The 11,803-nt window shown below is 43.5% G+C and overlaps 1 long non-coding RNA gene across 1 annotated transcript; it reads left to right on the top strand.

Moving 5' to 3' along the window:
* Nucleotides 1-9,906: 9,906 nt before the first annotated feature.
* Nucleotides 9,907-11,499, top strand: LOC142760651 (uncharacterized). Its single transcript, XR_012883337.1, has 3 exons — nt 9,907-9,966; nt 10,423-10,557; nt 11,388-11,499. It is a non-coding gene; the product is annotated as an uncharacterized LOC142760651 (long non-coding RNA).
* Nucleotides 11,500-11,803: the final 304 nt, after the last annotated feature.

Raw genomic sequence — 11,803 nt, 5'->3', positions numbered from 1 at the left:
CAGTTCCCCGTGTTTCCCGTTCCTGCTACCTGTAACCTGTATCCCGTGCTATTCTGGTCCAAGTGCCGTATTGTGTTGGAGTCATGCTGCGCTGAGTACCATGCCTGTCTTACTTCCCCACGCCTGGTGCCTGCCTGCTGCCTAGTCCCAGCCGAGCCTGTCTTGCTACTGTCTGATCATCCACAGGTACACCTATACGAACTATAGACTGTGACCTGTGTCCTGTTGGCCAGCTGCCATACTGTCAAGGCGGTACGGTCCAGTGGGTTCACGTACCCAACGTGAAAGCAAGCTCAGGCCGTGGACCCCGCTGGTAAATCCAAGACCATGATGACGTCACAAGTGATGCGGGCGGAGATGCTAGACCTCCGGTCCCGACAGGACCAACTACTCCGGGCATTGAAGATGATGTCACAACGGCTGGATGTGCGAACTGCCGTTCCTCCTACTACACCTCCTGGCAGTACAGACCCTCCGACTACACCTCCTGACAGTGCTGATCCCCGATTTTCTTTGCCGCTACCTCACCGCTATGATGGATATACGAAGACCTGCAGGGGATTTCTGTACCAGTGCCAGATCCACTTTAGCCTGTATGCAAGGGCATTTTCGACTGATGGCGCAACAGTCGCTTTCATCATCCCTCTCCTCACTGGCAGGGCCCTAGCATGGGCGAACCCTATCTGGGAGAGAAAGGGACCAGAGACACATGACTTCTAAGGGTTCCAACGGACATTTCGCACGGTGTTTGAGGAGCCTGATCGAGTCTCGTCGGCAGCCGCCTCCTTGCTGAACCTACGCCAGGGAGACACCTCCGTGGGCGAATACGCCATCCATTCCGCACCCTGGCGGGAGAATTGTCATGGAAAAATGAGGCCTTGGTGGCTAAATTCTGGCATGGACTGTCTCCTGAAATTAAGGACAAGTTTGCCGACCGAGATCTGCCATCTGCCCTGGATGACCTCATCCTTCTGGCCGCCCGGATTGACATGAGGATCCGAGAACGGTTCCAAGAGGCTCATCGGGAGGGAGGACTCCCTAGCCCGGTTTCTACTTTGCAGCAACCCCTGCTGTCCTCATCAGCTGTTCTGCCAAAAGAGTCTTCTGGGATGGATCGTTTCAAGCTGTCTACCCTGGAGAGAAAACACAGACGCACTTCGGGACTTTGTCTGTACTGCGGCCTCGGAGGCCATCTTGTGCGTCTGTGCCCCCAAAAGCCCCAGAGCCTAGGGTTGGTTGGAGAGACAACCTTGGATGAAGAAGGTCTTTTTTCTAAATTGTCCATTCTCGTGACCATAGTGTCCGGCAAAAAGACGCATCAGGTCTTTGCCTATCTGGACCCAGGATCCATAGCCAATTTCATTCAGAGAGACCTGGTGGATCTTCTCCAGTTGCCCACAACCCTTATGGGGAGGCCGTTGATTGTTGCCTCGGTGACTGGACTGCCTCTGCCTGACCCAGTTGTTGCTGTGACCAAGCAGCTGAGGCTCCAAGTGGGAGCCCTTCATTCCGAGCTCATCTCATTTTTTGGCCTGTCTAAGTCCGTCAACTCTGTGCTAATGGGCCAGCCCTGGCTCCGACTACATGCCCAAGTCCTGGACTGGAATTCTGGAGTGGTTCTCCAGTGGGGTTCCGAGTGCATCAGCCACTGCCTGGTACAGATTCATCCGACTCAGCCTCCTCTGCCTCAATCCTTGGCAGGATTGCCTTGTCATTATTCTGCATTCTCGGATGTTTTCAGCAAGAAAGAGGAGGAGACGCTGCCTCCACACCGGGCGTATGACTGTCCTATCGAGCTGAATCCTGGTGCATCCCTTCCCCATGGTAGGGCATATCCTCTCTCCTTGCCAGAGACTCAGTCCATGTCCGCCTATGTTAAGGAGAACTTGATGATGAGCTTCATATGCAAGTCTTCCTCCCCGGCAAGAGCCGGGTTCTTCTTCATCAAGAAGAAGGATAGTTCTCTGCATCCCTGCATCGACTACCGGGGTCTCAACCAGATCACTGTAAAAAATAGATATCCGTTGCCATTGATTTATGAAGAGTTTGATCGTATACGAGGAGCTAAGATTTTTCCAAACTAGAACTGCATGGGGCTTACAACCTAATCCGAATTCGCCGTGGTGACGAATGGAAGATGGCATTTAACACCCGTGACAGACACTATGCATATCTAGTAATGCCCTTCGGCCTGTGTAATGCTCCCGCGGTCTTCCAAGAGTTCGTTAATGACATCTTCCGTAACCTCCTCTATGCTTGTGTTGTGGTTTATCTTGATGACATCTTGACTTTTTCTCCAGATGCGTGTTTGAAAAAAATGATCTACCCTTCCTGGGCTACATCATCTCGGATCAAGGCTTCAAGATGGATGCTGAGAAGGTAGGCCGTCCTGCAATGGCCACGCCCTCAAGGCTTGAGGTCCATACAGCGCTTCCTAGGATTCGCTAATTTCTACAGACAGTTCATTCCAAACTTCTCCTCACTGACATCTCCTATCTCTACCCTCACCAAGAAAGCCATGAACACCAGGGTGTGGACTCTTGAGGCAGAATCCGCATTTAATAGCCTGAAAAGTGCCTTCACGTCAACCTCTGTCCTCCATCATCCAGATGTATCTCGACTGTTCTCGTTGGAGGTGGACGCCTCCTCTGTCGGTGCTGGTGCACTCCTGTTCCAGAGAGGTTCCGAGGGCAAGACAATGGTATGTGGCTATTACTCTAAACTCTTCTCTTCCGCAGAACGCAACTACTCGATTGGGGATCAGGAGTTACTGGCCATCAAATTGGCTCTGGAGGAGTGGAGACATCTACTAGATGGCACAGTTCATCCCAACTTGATATTCACAGACCACAAGAAGCTCACCCATCTCCAAACAGCCCAACGACTGAATCCCTGTCAGGCCAGGTGGTCGCTGTTCTTTGCCCGGTTGCAGTTTGAATAATCATTTGTACTCTGACCTGACGAAGAGGCCGGTACGGCTTCGAAACACAGTCTTTTGTTGTTGTTTCATGTACAATTAAAGTATCTCATCCTTATACGGCTGCGCCCTTGGATTTCTCCGACCTTTTTTCCTTTTTACTGGATTCGTTCAGCGGATTTTGTGTACTCCAAATCTCCGGATCGGGAACTGTGGCTGCAACCGGCTCTGATAAGGGCACCTTTGAATACACCTTTTGGGATGTTGTGCTCCTAGCATAACATCACCAGGTCAGTATATTTGACCCCTTTTCTTTTTCCTCCACACCTAAACAGATTCAGGCACGATGTGCGCTTTGTTTTTACTTTTATCTCCATAGCGTGACTCTGCATTCAAGGACTTTCTACAAATCTGGCAGCAGACCCGATCTTCTATTCTGCTGGCGGTCGACCGCATGAAAAGAAAGACAGACACAAGAAGACGAGAGTCTCCCCAGTTTCTTCCAGGCACTAAGGTCTGGCTGTCCTCTAAGAATATCCGGCTGAGGATGTTCCTCGGAACCTTCAAGATTTTGCAACAAATCAACCCTGTCTCCCACAAGCTTCGACTGCCTCCTACCCTCAATGTCCCCAACTCCTTCCATGTCTCCCTTCTGAAGCCTGTGGTCCTGATCCGCTACTCCAAGATTCCTAGACCTGCAGTGGCTCCCAGCGGTTCATCAGATACTTTTGAGGTTAAGGAGATGCTGGACACCAAGAGAGTGGGTGGAAGAGACTTTTATTTGGTGGATTGGAGGGGGTTTGGTCCTGAAGAGAGGTCCTGGGAGCCAAAGGAGAACCTCAATGCTCCTACTCTTCTGAAGAAGTTTCTCTCTCGCTCTGGCCCCAAGAGGAGGGGGCGTAAGAGGGGGGATACTCTCATGACCATGGCCGTGGGCCGCTGGGCTCACTCACCTCCTGATGGCCGCAGCCATGGATCTGTGAGCGCTGGCCCCCATCTCTTCCTCAGGAGACGCCAGCGCTCACTACCACTTCTCTCGGCCGGTTCTCGTAGGGTGCGTGCACACGCTCGTGCCCACACTTAAAGAGCCAGCGTACGCACCTCAGTTAAAGTACCAAATTAGCCCATGGGCACCCTGGACTATAAGAAGGGCTCTGCCCCTTTCTGCATTGCCTGAGCTTTGTTGTCGTTACCCTATTCTGCCTTTGCAAATGGTCTCCTAAGTGTTTTCCAGTTCCCAGTGTGTCCCGTTCCTGCTGCCTGTAACCTGTATCCCATGCTATCCTGGTCCAAGTGCCGTATTGTGTTGGAGTCGTACTACGCTGAGTACCACACCTGTCCTGCTACACCACGCCTAGTGCCTGCCCGCTGCCTAGTCTCAGCCGAGCCTGTCTTACTACTGTCTGAGCTACCACATGTACACCTATACAAACTATAAACAGTGACCCGTATCCTGTTGGCCAGCTGCCATACCATCAAGGCGGTATGGTCTACTGGGTCCACGTACCCAACGTGACAATGTATTACTGTTTTTACATGATTTACATGCTCTTTGTTCATTTTTCTTTTCATACAATGTGATAAGATGGTCAAAATGTATTAATCTTGATGTTCTTTTGTGCTCTTACTCCTCCTTTCTACACCTAAGAGTTAACTCAACTAATCTATGTATGTATAAATGGCATTTAAAATATCTTCTCTGAACGTTAGGGGACTTAACAATTCCTTTAAACGTTCACTTTCATGGAAAGAGATTCAAAAGCAGAAATGTGATATCTGCTGTGTCCAAGAGACCCATCTCCTGCAATCTGACTCAGTAAGAATACACAATGGTAATTTCTGAAACATATTATTTGCTCATGCTTCTACAAAAAAGAGAGGTGTCCTTATTGCCTTTAAAAATACCTTAGCTTTCCGACTTACAAACTTAATTACTGACCCAGAAGGGAGATATTTGATAGTAACATGTCACATCAATAATGTGCCATTTACTGTGGTCTCATTGTACGCCCCCAATGTACATCAATCTAGTTTTATTAAATTAACAATTTTGACTCTTGGCGCATACTTCACGCGTCGGAAAAAGACTACACGTATTACTCCCAGCCTCATAATGTGTATTCACGCATAGACTTTTTCTTAACTGACAAATGGCTTCTTCAAAAAATATCTAAAGCCCATATTGATGTCATTACGTGGTCAGACCATGCGCCTATCTCTTTAACCATACAATAATCCCTTAACCTCACTCCCACCTCCCCCTGGAGATTAAATAATACTCTATTAAACAAGGCAGAGGTTCATTCTCAAATAAACAAAGAAATATCAAAATTCTTCTAAATCAACGACAATAATGAAACTTCTGATTCCACAGTTTGGTGCACTCACAAAGTATACATTAGAGGCCTATTTCTAAAGTTAGCGAGCCATGATAAAAAGCTGCGGAATAATAAAATCTCTGAACTCATCTCCAATGTCAAACGATTGGAGGATGAAAACAAATTTAACCCTTTAAGCTCAGGACGCAGACGGGTCAAAGAATGCTGCAGAAGGAGTGTGCATTAAATAGTGATAGCCCCTCCCACTAGTCTTGAGGGGAGTGGCGGACTAAGTGCTCAAAGGTGTGCGATAAATGTGTGTCAGTGTAGTGCTAGGGTGTGAATGGATGGTAAAAAATAAATATGTATGTATGAAAGTGTCAGAACTGTGTAATAATGTAATAAAAATAAATAAATAAAATAAATGTGATGAATAGGGGTCAGTGCTGTGAATAGTACATGGGGTGTCAGTACTATGTGTAATACGTGGAGGGATAATGTGCTGGTCGTCAGGCATGGCGTATCTTGCCGAATAACAGCCTATTTGTAACGCCGCTAGTGTTAGCTAAAGCGGGCTGCTCTGCATTCCAAACCAAACGCCAGCACATCATGCCCTCCCAGCATATAAGACCCGGCTGCGTCCTGAAAAAAAGTGTAGTATACGTAGTAAGAAATATCCATGAAACATGGGGTATTAGTTGTTATTTTGGCCAAAATACGCAAAGCTCCACTCTTATAGAGTTAAAAAAAAATCTCGCCACCACCTATATTTATATATGCAAAATGGATACGAACTAAATCATAGAAAGGCTAAAACCTCTTTCTACTGGCAAGGTAATAGGGCCTCAAAAATGCTGGCGAATAAAATCAAATATAGAGGCTAAATCTAAAATCCTGTTTTTATATGACGCAACACAAAATAAAATCCTGAATCCACCAAAAATTTCAGAATTTTTGTCAAAGTATTATAGTTCCCTTTACAATTTAGCTGCAAACGAGTCGATTGATACCTTTCTCAATGACATCTCTCCCTAACTTAACCCTTGATAAAAAAGCCATTCTGAACAAGGAATTGTCATTAGATGAGGTTTTAGCTGCGATTAGGTCATTAAAAGCAAATAAATCTCCTTGCCCAGACGGGCTTACAAACGAGTATTCCAAATCATTTCAGGCGTTGTTAGCCCCTTACCTACTCAAAACCTTTCGCCAAATCTCCCACTTCGGAACCTGTCCCCCTGAAATGCTTCATGCCTTGATTATTACTCTAACAATACCGGGAAAATCACCAGACCTGCCAGCAAACTTTCATCCGATCTCATTACTTAACACAGACTTAAAACTCTATGCAAAAATAATAGCTACTCGTCTGGTTTAATAAAAAATTATCAGGTGGGTTTCATAAAAGGCCGCCAAACATTGGACGGAACAAGGAGATTTTTGGACATTATTGAAACGGTGGAGGCTTCTCGGACCCCTTCTCTGCTTCTCTCTTTAGATGCGGAAAAGGCATTAGACAGGGTCCACTGTGGTTACTTGGAGTCTACCTTGAAAAAATTTGGTTTTGATGGTTTCTTCCTATCTGCAGTAATGTCTCTATATTCTAATCCCAGTGCTTCGGTCTATAATTCGGGTTTCCTATCATCACCTTTCAAAATAACAAATGGCACAAGGCAGGGTTACCCAATGTCACCTTTAATATTTGCAATGGTAATGGAACCCTTTGCTGAACACATAAGAAAATCTGAGACTATATCGGGTTCTCAGTTGGGACTTATGAACATTGCATAGGTCTTTTTGCAGATGATGTATTAATGGCCTTATCTAACCTTAAACCCTCCCTTCCATCAGTTATGAATATCATACATAAATTTAGCTCAGCCTCTTATTATAAAATGAACACCTCAAAATCTCAAATCCTTAATTTAGGATTGAAACATGCCATCAAAAAAGAACTATCTAACATGTACAGCTTTGTCTAGGTTAGAAATTCTCTCCCCTATTTGGGTATAAAACTTACTTTTCCTATTTCAAATTTATTTGATCTCAGCTATGGCGCTCTCCTAGACACTATCGGACCAGACATTAAAAAACTGAAAACTCAGGGTATTTCATGGATGGGTAGGATCTCTATGTTTAACTGCCATAAATCTTGTATGTATTCAGGAACATTCCCATTTTCTTACCTATAGCTTATCTTAACAAACTTCAATCGATTGTGCAAAAATTCATACGGGGTAAGATGAGACCCAGAGTTAAATACAACATTTTACAAAATCCACAATCCAGCGATCAAGTTGATCGAAACAACCAAGTGCTTGAAAATTATCTGTGCCATTTCATAGCTGTTCAACACGACAACTGGGTACATCACCTTCCATCGGCTGAATTCTCAATAATCACACAAGTGAATCTACTGCTGCTTCTCCATTTTTCATAATTTACAGCCAACATCCTTGTGTCACTCTTCCTGTACCTGCTACATCTCAAGTTCCCGCAGCTAATGTTTCATACGGGCATTTTCTCCAGAGCTGGCAGTAAACCAAGACTCTGATCCAGCAGGTGGTGGATCGCATGAAGAACTACGCTGATAAGAAAAGTAGGCTGTCTCCTCAGTTCCCTCCCGGAATTAAGGTCTGGTTATCTTCTAAGAATATTCTCCTGATATTTCCCACCTACAAATTTGCTCCTAGGTTTCTCGGTCCCTTTGAAGTCTTGCAACAAATCAATCCTGCGTCATACATGCTACGTTTGCGTCCTACTCTCAATATTCCCAATTCCTTCCATGTGTCTCTCCTGAAACCTCTGGTCCTCAACCATTACAATAAGTCACCTAACTCTACTACAGACAATCGGCTGATATTTTTGAAGTCAAAGAGATTCTGGATTTCAAGGTTGGAGGACCTTTTATCTTGTGGAATGGAGAGGTTTTGGTCCTGAGGAGAGATGCTGGGAACATGAAGAGAACATTGATGCTCCCACTCTCATCAAGAAATTCCTCTTACGATCCGGACCTTAGAAGAGGGGATGTAAGGGGTGTACTGTTATGCCGACAGCCGTGAACCATCAGCATCTCCCCTATCCCAACTGCTGCAGACATCAATTTGTATGTACTTACCATCAGCATCCCTTCCTGCTTCCCTGGGACACCAGCGTGCCCTGCCTCCTTCTCCTGGGACCCACTATCCACTATCTGCTATCTGACTGCATCCAGGTGCTACCAAGGTACCATCTACCTGTGTCTGTTTAACACCTCTCTGGCCAGCAGCTACTCTGTTCGGGCAGAGTAGCCCAGTAGATCCACAACCCCATTGGATGCTACAATATGTATCAGATACCAATGTTAACCTCTATGTGCCTCATTTTTTAGCACTTTTGAGACTAATTTCAGTGCCCTCAACCATTCATCTTCTTCCAAATCGTGCAGTTCCAGATCGTGCAGTTCCATATCTCATTTATTATAACTTGGGATCGAATTCTCAGAAGTATCACAATCAGACATTTTATGTTTTAGAAATGTATCTTTTCCTTACTTGTGCTAGAGTGAAATAATTAAATAGAGAGGAACATTCCTTTTAGGGTACGTCCACACACAGTATAAACACTGCAGAATTCCTGTTTTTTATGCAGAATATTTCGTAGCGTATTACAGTAGCAGCAAAGAGATTTGAACAAATTTCATCCACACGTTGCAGAAAAATCTTGTAGAAAACAAGTGTGGAAATTCACCCGCGGTTCATATTCTTAAACTCTAATACTTCACCCGTTTCTTCACCTCTTGTCTCAGCTGCATATAATAATTAAAATATTTTTTATCCACCACTGCAGTGATGCACTCCTAAAAGTAGCTTTGCTGATCAGTAGTCTGGAAAAGCAGGGTAACAACCCTTGTCGGAGATGTAGTGGTGGAAATATTGGTCGTCACTTTCGTAGAACAGATATGACTAAGAAACAACAAAATACAAGAAGACAACTCCAAGAATATGTGAGGAATTAAAGAAAAAAAAAAGTTTGATCTTATTTTTCAATATGGCATTAGTCCATCCCTTATGAAAATACTGTATATAGTTTTTTTTTTATCATATTCGTGTTGCTACCCACCTAGTGTGGTTTTCTAAGGCACTGGTGACATATTGTTTCCATGTGTATGAATAGTCAATAACAGATCACCAGGGTCACTAGAATGACTTGCAATTCATGTTTTGCATTCCTTTGTCTGTGTGATGATTGGTTGCTCCCAACCTCTGGAGGGTTTAAATAAAGCATTGATTGAAGATGTGTCAGCAGTGTCTGACAATGTACAAGACTATGGAGCTGAGGTTGGTGATGTTGATGTGTCTGGCTGGCCGGACTCTGCCAAAACCGGTAAGTCAAGATCCATCCACCTATATTTCTTATCTTTATCCTTACGACTTTGGCGATCTAGAACTTATGCGTTGCTTGTACACACTACATTATTGTACATTGGTCCATGCTGGGACTGTAACTTTACTTTTTTGTAATGTCTTCAACTTTTTTCTTTAATGGCCACTGTTTTCTTCTTACAGATGCAAGGCCCTGATGATCAGAGTAAGTTCTTAATCCTTTGAATATAATAATGTCAGTATATAGTAATAACACATGGTCTAACTATAGAACATATTTTATATTTTTAATATATTTTAATCTTCACAGATAACGATGATACTGACCAGGAAATCACTATATTTGAAATTATTGAGGCTGCAAACAAAGGTAAATCTTTTACTAATGATTCCAAAAAGTGGGTTTTAGGTTTGTCTTGTGATATGGAGAGCACTGGGCGAAACTTTTTGGGCTCCTGTAATTATGTAGATAGTTTTTGATGTATTGATAGAGTACATTGGCATTAGATGTTTATTTTCATCAGGACAAATTTGTTTTCAAAAACCCTGGTGATGGGGGGGGGGGGGGGGTGTAGCTGCTCATAGACTTCCTCTGCAGTGGCTGCTGTAGGTGAAATGTAGTATTACATGTCGGCCATTCATATAAACGAATGATCATGTAAAGCATGGACGAACAGTCTGCCAAAGTGAGAAATAATATCTGTTAACATCATCATGTCTCATAGGGGTGATCCCAAGCAGGGGAATATTGGTTAGAGAGGTGAATATAAATTTGAAAGTCTAAAAATACCAAAAATGTGAAGATTCATGTTTTCCATCCTCTTAGATATTCCTATATTGCTGAGAGAAGCTGATATTGCCATCGACCCCTACCGTAATGCTAGAAAATGTGCAAGATGCATGTGGCCAAAACAGAAGAATGGTATCGTCCCAGTACCATTTGTCATATCTCCTCACTACAGTAAGTGCCTCCTATTTTGTTTGTCATTGTATCTTTTATATGTTGCTGGTGGCAAAAACTTTACAACTTTATGTATATATATATTACGTTGTCTTATGTAGATGAACAGATGCAGTCGCAAAAAGCATTATATACTATTATATTATAGACTTTTCTGACTTATAGAAGAGTGGAACTTTTCCATGTAATATGTTGCCCTTACCTAGATGACAGATTCGATTTATTGTCCTGGGAAAACCCCTTTAATGATAATGCATTATTATGAGTTGTGGTTACTACTATTCTTACTATACATTTTATTCAGTCTAATAACTTTTTATGGATTAATTATGTGCCTAAGATCTCATGCACACAGCCGAATTAGGGCTCAGTTTAAGTTCTGAGCTGTACAGACCTCATACTTCGGAGCCTTTAGAAGTCTATGGGCCATGTGTATGACTTGGTATTTTCCTTTTGTTTTCTTAAGGCCAGGATCACACACACAGTTTTGATGCAGTTTTTGGCTCGGTTTCTAGAGCCAAACACAAAAATGGACCCAAAAGAAAAGAGATGATCAATCTTCCCTTTATACCTTTCTTCCTTTTGGATCCACTTCTTGCTTTGGTTTAGAAAAACGGATCAAAAAACTGCCACAAAAACTGCATCAAAACTGTGTGTGTGATCCTGGCCTAAAAAAGTTTCTGCCAGTCATTTACCTTCCTCAATAAGCGCAGTATCATACTCTTGACTTAATGGTTTAGCTGGGCCGAAACTGCAGCAAAACGGACACTTGTCAATACAGCTAAATTTTACTTATTCCAAAATTAACTTTAAACTTATCTCCGATGTAGCTGTAAAGCAACAATCTCTGATTTATTCGGCCTTGAAGGAATTTGAAATGATGACCTGTGTGCAGTTTGTGAACCGAAGCTCAGAATCAGATTATCTTAGTATAGAGTCTGGAACAGGGTAAGTGCTTAAGTTCGCTTAAAGGGATTGTCTGAGATATTCCATTATCAACGCTACACTTGGCAATGGACTGTGTCTGGTAATGCAGTTTAGTCCTATTCAATACTTGCAATACCAGACACAACCCGTGGGCAAAAGTGGAGCTGGTTCTGCAAAAACGAAAAGAAGTAAGGTTATAACTTTTCTGGGCACCATAAAAATTCTCACCAGGAGTAGTTTTCAGTTTAGTCCTAGGTCTGTTATGGCGTTGCGTGGAAATTTCAGTGACTTGAAATATTCTTGTTTACAATCAGAGGTT

This window comes from Rhinoderma darwinii, chromosome 4 (assembly GCF_050947455.1).
Source record: "Rhinoderma darwinii isolate aRhiDar2 chromosome 4, aRhiDar2.hap1, whole genome shotgun sequence".
NCBI classification, from domain to species: domain Eukaryota; kingdom Metazoa; phylum Chordata; class Amphibia; order Anura; family Rhinodermatidae; genus Rhinoderma; species Rhinoderma darwinii.
The sequence above is the reverse complement of the archived record's forward strand: the minus strand, read 5'-3'. Positions and strand labels throughout refer to the sequence as shown.